Source organism: Syzygium oleosum, unplaced genomic scaffold, assembly GCF_021117445.2.
Source record: "Syzygium oleosum isolate NSW1041296 unplaced genomic scaffold, Sole_v2.1 Sole_v2.18, whole genome shotgun sequence".
NCBI lineage: Eukaryota > Viridiplantae > Streptophyta > Magnoliopsida > Myrtales > Myrtaceae > Syzygium > Syzygium oleosum.
This window is the reverse complement of record NW_026607502.1, coordinates 3,999,614-4,016,546: the sequence shown is the minus strand read 5'-3', so window position 1 is coordinate 4,016,546 and position 16,933 is coordinate 3,999,614.

Below are 16,933 nucleotides of genomic sequence, written 5' to 3'. Positions count from 1 at the left end.
AGGAATTTTTTCTAATTTGACAACGTATTTGGATGACTATCCGACCTTATCCATAAGGTACGATACGCGGCGATACGGAAAATCGTTATCTTATCCATAATCACTTGGATATGATAATAGATTTTACTTGTTTTCCAAATTCGAATAATCAGTTTTCCGTCAATATCTATAACCCTATAGATATGACTGTTAATTTGATTTCTTTTCCTAATTCAAATTTGATAAGAAGAATCTTGCGGATTGCGTGGATTGTTGAATGCAATTGTTATATTTGTTTGATTGTTTTTTTTAAAGAAAATAAAAAATATGTTAGTTAGGATTTAAATTATAGGTTTTGCATGTTTAGGGAATCCTAAATGTATCTAGAAGGTGGGATAATTATTTAATTTAAATTAGGACTTAAGATAATTTATTTCCTAGTTTAAGTTAGGTATTATTCTAATCTTAATAGATTGTTTACATTATTTTTAGATTCCGAATTTCCATGAAAATCCCAAAAAGAATGATGCATGTTTAGGATAGGTTTAGGATAACTTTCTTTGAATAAGTCGATAGGATAACCTTTTTATTTAAATTAGGAATTAGAGTAATTTATTTCCTAGTTTAATTTAGCTATTATCCCGATCTCGATGGTTCATTTTGGGGTGATTTTAATTTTAAATTATCATAAAAAATACCCAAAAAGAAGTCACTTTAGCATAGGTTAAATTACGTTTTCTAGAATTGATTGCATGTTAATTTAGGCATTTTTTTTAATTCCGAATTTCATTGAAAAAATACCAAAAATAAATCATTTGCCCGTCATTAGAAATATGTCATATTGTCGCATGTCATATAGTTCCCATGCTGGGTCGCATTAATCGCATGTTGGGTTGCATTAATCGCATGTCATTTTTGCACGTTATTACATATAGGTTAGTTTTCATTTTAATAAAGCGCAAACCTTAAAGAACACCTCGAGTGCCTTGTTTTGTTAATGAGAAATCATATTAGGATTGTCTGTGTGATTTTCTACTAACAATGCAGATGCTTGCGTTGCATTAAGGTAAGTCATTCTCCTAGTCTTGCAATCTATTTATTGCTTTCTTGGGTGTTAAATTGATGGTTTGCGCACCCGCATGAACACCTCACATGTTAATAATTAGGTAATAAAATGGATCTAGACTGCCTGCATAAACATTTTTGAAAAGAAAAGGTACCGAAAGGGCGTTAGACTAGATCTAGCGTAACCAAGTCCCCGAGCTTAGAATCTCTGGTTCGTAGGAATAAAACATATCTCCCTATGTTTTATTTAGGTTTCTAATCGACCTACCATAAATAGATTAGTGGCGACTCCAAACATGAAAACTTTTGTATGTTAAAAACTTAAATCTTAAGTCGCGAATTGGTAGGGCTTGGGAGGGCCCGAGTTAGGCTTAGTCTTAATAATCCATTAGCCTAAGAAATTTAGGTCACGACAATGCTCTTGTGGTGTTAGAAAAAATGAAGACCATTTTGTTCTTCCTTCTCAAGTGGCACCTCTTCTTCAAGAATTTAAGAATGTTGTTCCGGAAGAAATTCCACCCAGTCTTCCGCCTACAAGAGACATTCAGCATTGCATTGATTTTGTTTCGGGAGCCATCATTCCAAACAAAGCTGCCTACCAAATGAGTCCTAAGGAGCATGAAGAGCTTCAATGACAAGTGGATGAACTCTTGGCTAAAGGAATGGTGAGAGAAAGCATGAGTCCATGTGCTGTTCTTGAACTTCTCGTGCCGAAGAAGGATGGGTCTTGGCGTATGTGTATCAATAGTAGAGCGATGAATAAGATTATCATCAAATACCGCTTTCCCATTCCTCGACTCGATGATCTTCTCGATTAGCTCCATGGCGCTACTATCTTTTCCAAGGTTGATCTTCGAAGTGGATATCATCAAATTCGAATGAGAACCGGAGATGAGCGGAAAACTGCATTTAGAACGAGAGATGACCTTTATGAATGGATGGTCATGTTATTCGGTCTCTCTAACACTCCGAGTACATTTATGTGCCTCATGAATCACGTTTTCAAACCATTTATTGGCAGCTTTATTGTTGTTTATTTTGATAACATTCTTGTTTATAGCTCTACTCAAGAATAACACTTGGAGCATCTTCGCCAAGTTTTCAAGGTTCTTCGGGAGCAAAAGTTATATGCCAACTTGAAGAAGTGTCACTTCTTTACCGATAGCCTTTTCTTTCTAGGCTATATTGTCTCTAAAGATGGCATCAAGATGGATCCTAGCAAGGTGGAAGCAATTATCAACTAGCCCGTTCTAACATCTATACATGACATTCGGAGTTTCCATGATTTGGCCTCATTTTATCGTCGTTTTATCAAGCATTTCAACACCATTATTTCTCCTATCACCGAATGCTTGAATGGGGGGAGTTTCAAGTGGACCAAAAAGGCGCAACAAAGCTTTGAACTCATTAAAAAGAAGGTAACCGAGGCTCTTATTCTTGCACTTCCATATTTTAATAAAGTCGTTGAAGTTGATTGTGATGCTTCCAATGTGAGGATTGGTGAGGTTCTTAGCCAAGAAAGAAAACCTATTGCATTCTTTAGCGAAAAGTTGAATAATTCCCACAAGAATTACTCTACTTATGATAAGGAATTTTATGTTATTGTTCGAGCTTTGGATCATTGGCAACATTATCTATTGTTTAAAGAGTTTATTCTCTATTCGGATCATGAAGCTTTGAAGTATGTCCATACTCAACATAAGCTCAACAATCGGCATGTCAAGTGGGTAGAGTTACTTCAAGCTTTCACTTTTCTTATTAAACATAAAGCTGGAACTCTCAATCGAGTGGCGGATGCCTTAAGCCACAGACATTCCTTGGTATCCACAATTCAAGTGAAGGTCATAGGCCTTGACATGATCAAGGGGCATTATGAAGATGACCCAGACTTTGGGAAATTTGGAAAGATTGTTAGAGAGGTCCAATTCAGCAATTTTTATTGCAAGATGGATTTCTTTTTAGAAATAATTGCTTGTGCATACCGAGAAGTTCTCTAAGGGAAGCCATTATCAATGAAGCCCATGGTGGAGGCTTAGCCGGTCATTTCGGAAGAGACAAGACACTCTCTCTTGTCAAAGAAAAATTTTATTGGCCTCGAATGGAGAAAGATGTTATGAGACATGTGGAACAATGTCGAACTTGTCACGTTGCCAAAAGCCATTCTCAAAATACTGGCTTGTATACTCCATTACCAGTACCAACAGCCCCTTGGGAAGATGTGAGCCTAGATTTTGTGGTTGGTTTCCCTTGAACACAAAGAGGTAAAGACTCAATCATGGTAGTCGTTGATCGGTTCTAAAAAATGGCGCATTTTGTATCATGTAACAAGACCTTGGATGCTACTCATGTGGCAAATCTTTACTTTCAAGAGATTGTGAAACTACATGGTCTTCTGAAGACGATGACATCTAATAGGGACTCAAAATTTATCAGTCGTTTTTAGCGAACACTTTGGAAGAAGCTAGGCACCACACTTCAATTTAGCACTTCTCATCATCCTCAAACCGATGGGCAAACTGAAGTTGTTAATCGGAGTTTGGGAAATCTTTTAAGGAGATTAATTGGAAGTAACCTACATCAATGGGACCTTACTTTGGCTCAAGCTGAATTTGCTTACAGCTGGTCTTCAAGCCAAACAACCGAGAAGAGTCCTTTCGAGATTGTGTATGGCAAAAATCCTATTAGTCCTATATACTTAGCTCCACTTCCCATCTCTCATCATTTAGCGGAGATGCTGAGGAACATGCCAACTATCTAAAGAAACTTCATGAACAAATTCGGGAAAGGATAATAAAGCACAATGCGAAGTATCAAGCGAGAGCAAACAAGCATCGAAAGCCTACAGCATTTAAGGAAGGAGATTTGGTCTGGCTGCATCTTAAAAAGGAAAGATTTCCTCGGGGTTGACTCGGGAAGCTGAAGCCTAGGGCTGATGGACCTTTCAAGGTGCTACAAAGGATTGGGGACAACGCCTACAAGATTGAACTTCCTAGTAAGTATGCTGTTTCTGCAACGTCAATGTTGCAGATCTTTCTCCCGACCATGATGATGAAGACTAAGAAAACTCATGGACGAGTTTACGCACAACAGAAGCATCTAATGCCGGAGCATTTTTAGATGTCGAGTTCTTGTCGATATTATCAGTACCAAGTTGGCTCTTGTCGATATTATCGATTCCAAGTCGACTCTTGTCGATATTATTGGTACCAAGTCGACTCATCGATCACAACGAACCGAAGGGCTGTTCGGTTCCTTCAAAACATGAAGGCCATTAATTATCCACTTTGGAAATGGTAAATTCATGGATACTTCCAATCGGTTATATTTAATTCTCGTATATTTTCAAGGTCCAGTTAATGTCGTTGAAGTTTCTAGAGTCCTTATTTATGGTTGTAAATGTTGTTTGTCTTTCCTATGAGTCTTTTGGTTTTCCAAAAAGTCTTAGTAATTACTCAAACTTGGAGGGTTGTTCCATGCTCTATATAGCGTGCTATGATGAATAACAAAAAAGAAGTCTTAGTTGATTCAAAACTAATTGAGCCTTTGGCTAAAGAACAACACGGATTTCTTGTTTTAATCTTATCCCTTAGGTGGATTCCTACGGGTGGCGAGTATTGCTCTTATCTCTTAGGTTAATTATTTATGAGAGGCGAGTGACCTATCCATTTAAGTTCTCACTTGTGTTGCCTCATTTTTTTCTACACTTTCTCTTGCATCACCCTGGAGTAGGGATGAGATGATATGTTAATAACGAATATGTTGCATGTCTATGTGTACGTATAAATGCATATATTCACTCATGTCTATTAATGAACTAATTGGTGATAATCATGCAACACAATATGTTATGCAATTTGCTTTCATTTGAGCGAATAATCTTATACGATATTTTTAATAGTTTCCATTGGTATATCATGATAGGAAAATATAGTATTACTTTAAACTTACGTTGTTTGTCGGTACCAGGTTGAGGTATGATGATCTCTTGCATTAGACTTATAGATTTCATTTACCAGGTTTCGGCTCACTCCTTTATTTTCAGACTTGTACGATGGATCACCCTCTAGCACTGCGTTTTGGAGTCCCTGTGTACTTTGATTGTGAATACCAAGTTGTGCTTATATCTGAATCAACGGTGCTATATACCAGGTGAAGTTTCACTGTATGGGTTGATGGAGAGTTTGTTGGATCACTCAATAAACAGCAAGTGGTGTAATATCAATTAAAAGTTTAGAGACCGCATATGTCATTACCCTGAATACAAAAAGGGTTCCTAACTTTGGTTCCTAACTTTTGCTTGAAAATCAAATCTGTCCCTTTACCTTTATATTTTATCAAAAAACCTCCACTTAATTTTAAAAAGTATCCCCATTAGGCGACCTCCATATAAGCAAATATTTAACCGTGTTAATGCCACGTCAGCAAGTTTAATCACTTGACCAATCCAAGGACGGTCGATGGCACTTCTCAAAAGCAAAGAGATGCTTTGGAATGACAAAAAATAGAGAGGGACAATTTTTACTTTTGAGCAAAAGTACACAGATCACGGTGATACTAACCATAAAAAATAGAAAGACGTAGGTGACACGGACAGGCACACCGTCGTTGGCAACCATCGCGCAGTGGTCACACCCCTTGGGCCACCTGTCACGATGGTTGCACAACTCGGATAAGCACCATCGTGGTGATCACCTGAGACTTGAGTCTCTCAATCCTCACGCGACCTCGTCTATGTTCTTGATTTTATGGGTGGTCAGCCACCGCACCGGCCTTTGAGACCACGGTTGCCATGGTCGTCATCTATAAGCAACACATTGCGACGGTGGTCACCCTCCTATCTCGGCGACAACCATTGCTGAGGTTGCCCTTGCAACTGAGATCCAGATTCAAACCTGGATTTCAACTACTATCTCTCCCTGTCTGTACGACCATGGCAACAGAAACGATCACTAGAAGGGGGTCATCAGTCCGCAGCAACGACCTAGGTGGCGGTCATAGCTGAATGTGCAGGGCCACCGTGATAGCATAACTGCAACCACCGCCACCTTTATCTCAACTTTTTTTTTCAAAAGTTTTTTGCCAAGAATTTTGTTTTTGACTTTTCAAAAAAAATTTATTTGAGTCTGTTTTTGTTTTGTTTTGTATTGTTATAATATTAACCGTTATGGTATACAATGTTTTACCAAGCAAAATATAGAATATAACAAATCCACCACATTTCTTACCACTCTTATTCTAATACTTGTTCTAACAACCAAACATAGCCTAATTGACGAATTATCGATACGCTCAGAGTTATTTTTTCCTAGTTTGATGCCTGAGTGATGATCATAGAACAAGCTTATACGCGAAAAGAACTTACAAAAGGCATTTGAGGAGCATCACTGAGAAACTGCTTATCCCTTTGCAGGCGAATCCAGGTGTCTTTCATAAGCCGATCTCGGCGTAGGAAGAATCGGTCTGGAGGGGGAATTCTCTCCTTGCCTCTTCACAAGCACTGATTGAGTTGCCTGCTATATCTGTCTTTTTAAGAAGATGGCCTCCTAATTTTCTTAATATCTATACTAAAATATGACATGACACTTTCTCCAGCATGATAACACACTTGCTCCTTGCAAAATTTTGTGTTAGCTGATTTCTTGATCAGCTAATGATCATCAAAATGTATAATCTCTTTAGTAGCACTTAATTGCACAAACTCGACAAGTTTTAGGACTTAGTTGCACTTTTTGAAAGTTTTAAGATTCAATTTCGTTAAAATTTTTAGGATTTTCAGTATACTTATCCCTTTTACTAATGACATCATGCTCATCGAAATTAACTATTCATTTCCGATTTTACCTCACTGAAAACCCACTGGTTATATTGTAACTTTTTAGCTCGTTGAATTAGCACAGGTATGTAAAGGCGACTAGGAAACATGCAAAGTAAACTACGCATTTTTGGCCAATCTCGGGACTAACGCACTACAAATTAATAAGGTACCAATATTTACCCAGTAAAATAAAGTGTTTCTTGTCATTTCAATTCCCAATATGGAAGTCCATCTAAAAATTCTCTCTCATTGCCAGTTTTTGTAATTATTATTGACAACAAATTAGCCTTATATATCAATGTGAAATGAATTAGAATATGTTCTAGTCGAGTTTGGTTTGATTTAAAAATTAGAAGTGATGTCACATTACCCAAGTGATACAATTCGTTTTTTGATATAAAGGAGTCCAAGTGACACCAATTTAGATACAAAAGATAGTATGGCTGATATTTTTTTTTTTGGTCAACGAGGAGTTTTATTTGATTTTCAAAGTACTTAAACATAAGAACCCACAAAAGGGGCACGAAGACTAAGCAAATCCTATAAGACTTGAGAGAGATGAGCTACCCAATTAAGAGAAGGAACATTTTGTTTTTGGGCCTTAGCTAACCAATCCGCAACTTGGTTCGCCTCTCTTACACAATGGGCTAACGTGAGATTTGAAAAAAGCGCAACAATCGTCGAGCCTCCAAGATAAGCACACTGATTTCCCACAGCATTTGATCTTAGCACTTCACGGCTCTACTAACTCTGAACTGTCTGACGCAAGCTACAAACACTCATTACTTCTAGACATGAGATACTTGAGAGCTTCAACAAGTGCTAGGGGTTTCTGCCTGCATCGCAGAGGAAATCGGTTGCAGATTTTGTGAATCTGTCAGGGAGAGTCCCTGATGCATCTCTGAACAACACAGGAAGTGGCTCCGGTTGTTGATGTTGCAACATACGACCCGTCGATTGATCTTTAAAGCTCGTCTCTTCGATGGAAGCCAAACCCAGGTAAGTGTACAGGTTCTATTTCAAGGTCCACTTTTTAAGCGTTCCACTTTCGAAAATTGCTGATCGTATTGTGAACCTATTCCACCAGATTTGCTGGGTTTGGGAGTAGAAAGATAAAATTGTTTCTTGCCTTCCAGATGAATTTGAGAACACCTGCAATAGTATCAATGAAAGGTAAGTTTATAGAGTGTGTCCGGATATTTTGTAACCATTCCTCAATTCGCGATAATCCTTGACGCGAGATCTTAATATGTATTGTAGGATCTGTCCAAACTGGTGTTGTCCATGGGCATAGCAAAAATAAGTGTTCAATTGTCTCCGCTTCTTGATGGCAGAAAGGACATGTAGGCTCGGGTATAATACTCTTACTAAATAAGTTATCTATTGTGGGAAGTGCATTTTGACATTTACTCCTACTAAATAAGTTAGGGAGAAGCACATTAAAAGTACCAAAAGTTGTGTACGATGGTCAATTTAGTGCCAAAAGTTTTTTTTGGATTACTTTAGTACCACTTCTATAAAAAAAAAAAAACAATGACTTAAGTGCCAACTCCGATCTGAATCGCCGGAAATCCGACGTGGTCATATTTTATTAATTTCTCAGTCCTACATGGCTTGCCGGCATGCCCAATCAGTATAGAACTCCTAAACGATGTCGTTTAAAAATTATAAATAGCGATCATTAGCGTGCTACATTTTATTTAAAGTGATTACTTTTGTGCTAGTCGTTGTTAAAAAACGATTACTTCAATGCCAGTCGGATTGTGCAACGTCGTTTTGAATGTCTACGTGGACTAGATTTTTAAAAAATATATGCTAAGTCATATTAAAAATTTTAATTATAAGGCCACGTAATCAATTTAGCCGGAATTGACACTTAAGTAATCGTTTTTTTCTCCAATTTGGCACTTAAGTGATCAAAAAAAAAAAACTTTTGGCATTTTTAGTATTCTTCTCCCAAATAAGTTTTCTCTGTAAAGTAGCTTGATTTAGAACCTATCCACACTCAGTTGTCCTGTGTGGTTTGAATTTTCAAAAGTTCTGTTAATATTTCACTCATAATTTGCTCATCAAAGACCCTACATAGAATTTGTTTGTCCCATCTATCCTCATCCTTCATAATCAGTTCGGCCACTTTTGTTGGTCTTTGAAATTTGCTAGTCTTCCAATAGTTCCTCAACTGAGCCATCTATCTTCAAGAATGCTTATATTAGCTCTGGTTCCAACTAACCACGTTACAGAGCTATAAATTGCTTCTCTACCCATCAAGAGGCTTTGCCATCCCCATGAGAAGCGAGGACCCTTCTCTGCATGCCAAAAAGTTCTTCGAGGGAAGTTGATTCTTTTCGGAGTTTGACCCCACAAAGTAGGTGAGTTCTGAGACAATCTATAGTCTCTGAAACCCATTCCTCCCTTGTCTTTTCTATGCTTTAACAGATCCCATTTTCTCCAATGAAGCCCAATTTTTGACCTATCATTTTTTCACTAAAAAACAACAATTTTCTTTTCAATGGATCTACAAATTGAAACTAGAATTTTAAATATAGACATAGCATATTGAGGCAAAGCTTGTACAACTATGTTAATTAATATTCACTTACCAACTTTTGACACCAGGTTTTCTTTCTACTCCTCTAGCTTCATATTAACTCTGGCTAAAATCCAAGCAAATGTCTGCTTTTTTTTATATTCCCCAATCTGATGGAATCCCCATATATTTTCTTGTCTTCTCAATTTTAGGGACTCTTAATTCATTTACCATGTTCCTCTTCAAATTCCATGCACAACCCATGCCGAAGAAAATGCAAGACTTATTAAAATATTTGCTTACCCTGAGGCATAGCACTATTGGTTTAAAATTGAGGCTAAGGCTGTGTTCGTGCCCCGAAAAATATTTTTCCGGAAAACATTTTCCCCGTTTTGCGGTGTTCGGGGGCGGAAAATGTTTTCCATGGGAAAATATTTTCCTTCCCCACCCCCAAATCCTTCATTGTTTTAGGAAAATGACTTCCGCTTCATTTTCCGGAAGTTTGAAGCTCTGCTTTGCTTCAGACTTCTTCGTATTTTCTTTTTTTTTTTTTTGTTGCTTCTGCTTCTTCTACCTCAGCCAATCGACGGCCGGCAACCGGCGAGCTCGGCCTTGCCAGAGCCTCGCCGATGACCTCGGGCGAGGTTCGCCAACGTCCGGCGAGGCCCCAGCTGGCATGGCCGGCGAGCTCGGGCCTCACCAGATCCGGCGACCTGGGAAAGGTCAAGCTCGCCCGAGGTCGCCGGATCCGGTGACTTGGGCGAGCTCGACCTCGCCCAAGTCGCCAACCGATCTTGCGAGGCCCGAGCTCGCCGGCCGAGCGAGCTGGGGCCTCACCGGCCTGTGGCGAGGCTCTAGCTCGCCTCTGGCCGGTCGCCGGACGTCGGCCATGGCCTTGGCCGGCGACTTGCCGGAGAAGAAGAAGGAAAAAGAACACAGCCGGCGGCGATCGTTGCCGAACGCTTGAAAATATTTTCCGAAACTTTTTCATATTTCAGCCGAACACCGGAAAATTGTGTTCCGGAAAAACATTTTCTAGGAAAATGATTTCCGGGAAAACATTTTCCAAAAACATAATATTTTCCGCCAAACGAACGGAGCCTAAGATTAGGCACTCTTCCACTTTTCCATCTAAAAAGAAAATAGAATTAGCCCCAAATAATAGATGAGATGGGACATGACAGTACCTATTTAGTTTTGTCCCCATAATGGTTCGATCTTCTACTGCTTGTTTCATCAGGATTGAAAGGGTATGTGCCACCAGAAAGAATAAATATGGAGAAATAAGGTCGACTTGTCTAATACCTATGGAGGGTTGAAAATCTGATAGTGGCTCTCAATTAAATTTCACACTAAACAAGACTGATTTGACACAATGCATTATCCTATCCACCCATTTTTCACTAAAACCCACTTTCACCATTCATGCCTTCAAGAAATACCATTACACTACATCATAGGTTACATACCAAGTTTAAGCACGGGTTGAAATTTCTTCTTCCTTTTGCATACTCATAATTGATGCATCACCTCTTGCACTATAAGAATGTTATCATGGATTTATCTCCCTCCTACAAAGGCGCTCTGTTCCCTTGCTATAAAGTTAGGAAACCAAGATTTCAACCGATTGGCCAAGACCTATGAAATATTTTTATATACAAAATTACACAAGCTAATAGGGCGAAATTAATCCAATTTCTCTAGGTTATAAACTTTTGGGTTAATACCATGAAAAAATCCAAACTAGTATACATGTGACAAATTTACTCCAAACTAATTTTTTAACCACCAAAAACTCTAAACTGGTACATCTGTGACAATTTTACCTTTTGTTAGTTTCTATTAAATTTTATCGTCAAATCTCTGAGTTTGATGACACGTGGTAGTTGACGCGTGTACCAATATGGGGTTTTGTCCTCCGTTTGTCACAGGTTTACTAGTTTATGGTTTTTTGTGGCATTAATTCAATTTAATGGAGGGTAAATTTGCCATAGATATACCAGTTTGGGATTTTTAGTGGTAAAAAATTAGTTCAAGATAAATTTGTCATAAATATAATGGTTTAGGGTTTTTTATGGTCAAAAAATTAGTTTTTGGTAAATTTGTCACAGATGTACCAGTTTAAGGTTTTTCGTGGTATTAACCCCAAACTTTTGGAACCAGAGGGATGTGAATTTTATTCAGTTGTAGGTTAGAAGCCCCCGGATTAAAAAAATCTCTCCCTTCATTAAATATTCCCTACTTAATTTCTTTTAAATGATGCTGATAAAATTGACCATTTAGACTATCTGGACCTAGTGCTTTCACACCTCCCATCTAAAAAAATGTCTTTTGTACCTCTTCGATTGTAATATCTATAGTAAGCCTTTGATTCATCTAATCTGTGACAAGAATTGGGCATTATTGTAAAATTGGGTTGAAGCTCGAGGTCCCATTGACCTCTATAGGTCTTTAAAGAAATCAACTGTCATTTCTTTAAGCTTTCTTGGGTCTCGAATCCATATATCCTTAGCTTTTTACAATGTTGAAATTCTGTTTCTCAGTCTCCTTTGAATGGTCGAAGCATGAAAGTACTTTGTGTTTTTATCACCCTATTTCAACCAACTAATTCTTGATCTTAAGCCCCAATAAGTCTACTCCTATCACTATTAATTTTCAATTTGTGCCGTCAGTTCCTGCACCCTACTTTTATCAAAATGCAAATTTTAGTTGCTGACAATGCGTTGAAGCTCACCATTCAATAAGTTTATCTTCTTTTGGCTATTAGGGCTTCTTGATCCACTTAGCCAACTCTAGCGACATAGTTTTAGCTTTCTCACCAAAGTCAGCATTTTTCGAGATTGAAGAGTTTCATACTTCTTTGACGATTTTTCACATTCTTCATTTTCAAGCCATAATACTTTAAATTTAAGGGATAAGTGTATTGGAAGTCCTAAAATTTGTCCTAAAAATTTAAGGTACATTCGTGACAAGTTTTAGGACTTCATTGCACTTTTCGAAAGTTTTAGAACTCAATTGCACTCTCATCACAAGTTTTAGGACTTTCAATACACTTATCCCTAAATTAAAAAATTTTCTTCCTCTGGACTAGTTTTATTGAAAGGGATAGAAAAATAGGGTTGTGATCAAAGCCAATAGCTGGAATTGCACATGCTTCAGCTTTGGGGTACATAATTTTCCATTTCCTATTGCAAACCACCCTATCTAATTTCTTCTTAACATACTCATCCCCATCTTGATTATTAGCCAAAGTAAATGCACAACAGTTGCTTTCCACATTCATCAAACAACACGCATTTAAGAAGTCTCTAACAGCGTTTAGTCTATAATGCTCTGCCATTCTTTTTTCCACTTTGTTCTAATGGTATAGATTTTCTTTAAAATCACCTAAGCACACCTAAGGTAAGGTATTTAGGGAGTATATATCTTGCAACTTCTCCCATAAGATGAGTCTTTCCCAGTATACAGCCGATCCATGGACAAAAGTAATTCCGATCTACTTCCTCCTCTCGGTATCTTCATAAATCCCTTTAGAGAAATCATTTGAAGCCGAGTTCACAGTAATAGGTTTCATAACATTCCACACTAGAGCCAAAGCCCTAGCAATCCGAATTGGACTACCCACATAACAATTCTGCAATTTCAAATTTCTTTTCAGTCTTTGAATCACTAAATCCTGATTTTTGGTTTCCATCAAGAACTCCACACTAGGCCTTTCTTGAGCCACAATGGCTCATATATAAAGGTTGGACTGTCAAGGATGTGCCCAAACCCCTGGCAGTTTCAACACAGTAGCTTCATTTGTAACCTGATGGCTTATTAGGGGTAGCCAGTAGAGCCCATTTTCCCAATTCCATTGCTATTCGGACTGGGATTTACAAGAGTTCAATTTCATCTAGCAATTGCAGACTGGAATTCTGCAGTTCACACGGGCAATCCCTTCTTCCTTTCTTATTGTCTCTAACATTTGGCCTTTTCTGTTTCGTCTACAGGGTATCCCTTGCAACCTATGATGAAGGGAGCTCTAGGAGCAAAGGAGGAGTTGAAGATGGGGGGACAAAATCTTTTAATCCTTGTGTAATTGAAAGGGACAGGAGCAAGTTTTCTTTTGCCCCTTTCTTCTTGTAAGTTGTTATGGTGAATCTGGGGACTACTAGTTTCCCTACGGAAAAGCATAATTTGCCCAGAATTAACTGGAGTTTCGAGCACCATTTCATCCTATAGACTGTCCTTAGTGATTTCTCCATAAAAAACCTTCTAGAAGGGACTTTTAGTATTGGCCTCAGCCTTTAACCATGATCCGAATAGAAGGTTGTCACCATTGGAGAAAAATTCTTTATCATAAGGCATTTCTTTGCAACTTTTGTCATAGCGACCAATTCTACCACACTTATGGCAGAAAAGTGGGAGCCGTTCATAGCTGAAGTCTAGACAATATTTCTTTCCCCCAAAACTAGAGATTATTCCAAAGAGTAATGAGGATGAGAGTTCCAAGGTAACCCTTGCCTTTCCCACTATAATGGTGCATAACCTTTAGTTTCAATTTTCACCTTTGAGATCTCACTAATATTCTCAGCAATTTTTCTAATAACTTCTTCCGTCCTCCCTTCTATGGGCAACCCATGAATTTGCATCTAGCAAGAGCAAGATTCAAAAACAAGATAGTGAGGGGGAGTGCTTAACACCCATGGTTTGAGCACAAGAAGGTGACTAGAAAAGAACCAAGAGCCAGAGTTCAACACCCCATTTTTCTCCTCTTCAGAGTCGAACTAGAAGGAGAATAGACCTGGTTCCAAATATTTACAAATAACATTATCTTATTTCTAGGCCTTTTACACAGTAGATTGGAAGGCTTGAAAATTGACATTAGGACTACGGTGGAGCTGACCAATTAAGGTACGTTGACACTCCAATTTCTCCTAAAAAAACTACTTTATCCAACAAAGCAATTTTCTTTCCCGACCACAGACGCCATAACCTTCTGCATTAGGCAGCCATTCACTTATCCGGGTCATTCTCTACTTTTATTTTCACTACCTGATGGGATTACGTAATGTTAGAACTTATATTTGCTCACCTGTAGGTACCCAGAGTATCACTCAGTTAAGTTTCCCTCTGCTTGTTGCTGTAATTTCCAACGGACCCCAGTTAGAGAACTTTTAGTGGGGAAAGCAAAGCATCCCAGCATATCTCATTGTTGGTTTAGATGCAAGGGAGTAGGGAATAGTCGAACTCAAGAGTAAAGAGAGATCCAAGAGGAGCATCGGCAAAACATATTCCAAAATAGGAGTAGAGAGAGATGACCAGACGAAGCTAATGACCTATAGCATCAACATAGGAAGATAATAAATGCGTCTCCATTTCTGGAATAATATCTGAAGAAGGAGAGGGGTACTTAGCGAAATTTTCATGAAGGTGGACGAAGGTTTAAGTTGGGGTTTGAAAGGTAAGGCATAGCTACCGAGATGGTAGAGAGAAGCTCTTCAAATGAGAGAGGATTTGTTTATGGGATTATATGGTTGATATTAAACCCTTTATGTACTTGAGACAGATCAAGAGACAATAAAATAAAGAAAATTGGGAAAGTACCAAAAACCATCCTCAATTTTCACATTATTACCACTTTCCATCCTTTGTTTTTAAAATGGTTAATACTTCAAAAAACCTCAAACTGGTACACCTGTGGCAATTTTACCCAAAACTAATTTTTTGACCACCAAAAACTCCAAACTAGTACACCTGTGACAATTTTATCACAAACTAATTTTTTGACTACAAAAAATCCTAAAGTGGTACGTTTGTGACAAATTTACCCTCCATTAGTTTCTGTTAAATTGGATTAATATAAAAAAATCACAAACTGGTATACTTGTGATAAAAGAAGAGTAAAAATCCAAACGGGTACATCCGTCAACTGCCACGTATCATTTAACTAAATAATTTAACAGTAAAATTTAACGGAAACTAACGGAGGGTAAAATTGTCACAAGTATACTAGTTTTGGATTTTTCTTGGTATTTACCCTTTTTAAAATTACCACTTTGCATCATGAGTTTTCATTTTAAATACTAATTTGTAGCTTACATCAATTGACATCCTATATTTATTTATGGATGGTCTTTTTTCTACCAAAATTGCCTCCGTCGTATTTTTGAATTCCCCAACACTCAAAAGCAAACACTACCAATTACAAAACCCTAGCTGTAGCCACCACGGTCCATACGTCATCGGCGTCGCCTATGACCCTACCGTCATCTCGACCTCTATGTGGCTTGCCCCTACTCGCGTCGACCCCAAATAGCTAACCTTTATTGTCTCTCTTTATATTTGTAGCACCACTGACCCATAGCTAGCGACTCCTCCATGGCAATCGATCTTGACCACACCATTGAGCTCCGACGCTATAGAAGAGGTGTTGAGCCTGTAGCCACTACATTTGGTGGCATGCCCAACGCTACAATCGGGCTCTGAGGAAGAGAGGGAGAGAGTTAGATAGAGAAAGAAAGATTGATCACGAACAGAAAACGAAAAAAACAAAGATCAAGGGGGCTGCAAGGTTGAGGGCGGTGGTATGAGGGTAGAGCTTGACGACAGGAAAATTGTCTAAAAAGTCATAAACTTATTGCACTTTTGCCAATTCAGTCATAAACCTTTTAATTGTACCAATTGAATCCTAAATATTTTCACATTTTGCCAATGGAGTCTATTCTGCCAATTTTGACTGGAAATCACTGTCGTGGACACTAACCGTCCTACGTGACATGATTGGGCTAGCTTGGACAATTTTTACTAATATTTTGATATTTTTTTGAATTATTTATTTATTTATTTATTTTCCTTTTCCTTTTTTTCATTTCTTTTCGTTGTCTTTTTTAAATGCCATCGCATGTGGCCGACAAGGGTGTTGGCCCTCACCTTGATATGGGCGATGGCCCAACGCCCTCACTTATGGTCTGTGAGGACGCAAAGGCCCACGCTCGTGGCCAACAAGGGCTGCAACACCCTTGCCTAGCCCATGCGAGGGTCATTGGCTCTTACTTGTGTCCGACGATGGTCAATTAGAAACCTCATCGGCCAAAGGTTTAAAAAAAAAGAAAAGAAAAGAAAAAAGAAAAAAATATTAATAAAAGATTCGAATAAATATTAAAATATTATTAAAAAAATTTCACGTCAGCACTAACCGTGCCATGTAGGATGGACGGCATCCACGTCAGTGATTTCCAGCTAAAATTAGACGGATTGACTTAATTGGAAAAATGTGAAAATGTTTAATACGCCATTGGCAAAATTAATAAGTTTGGGATTGAATTGGTAAAATGCAATAGATTTAGAACTTTTTGGATAATTTTCTTGCTGACCATCGACGGTGTTCAAAGGTTGCAGGACGCTGTCCAATGACAACTGGTTGTTGTAGGTGGAGCAGATTATGTCATGTGTCTTTGGTGCTTTCAGGAAATAGGGTCTAGGGGTTAGGTTTTATATGCTTGGTGTTTTCTAGGAGGGGTTGATTCTCTTCTTTTTTTGGTTAAATATTTTTTTTTGATTGG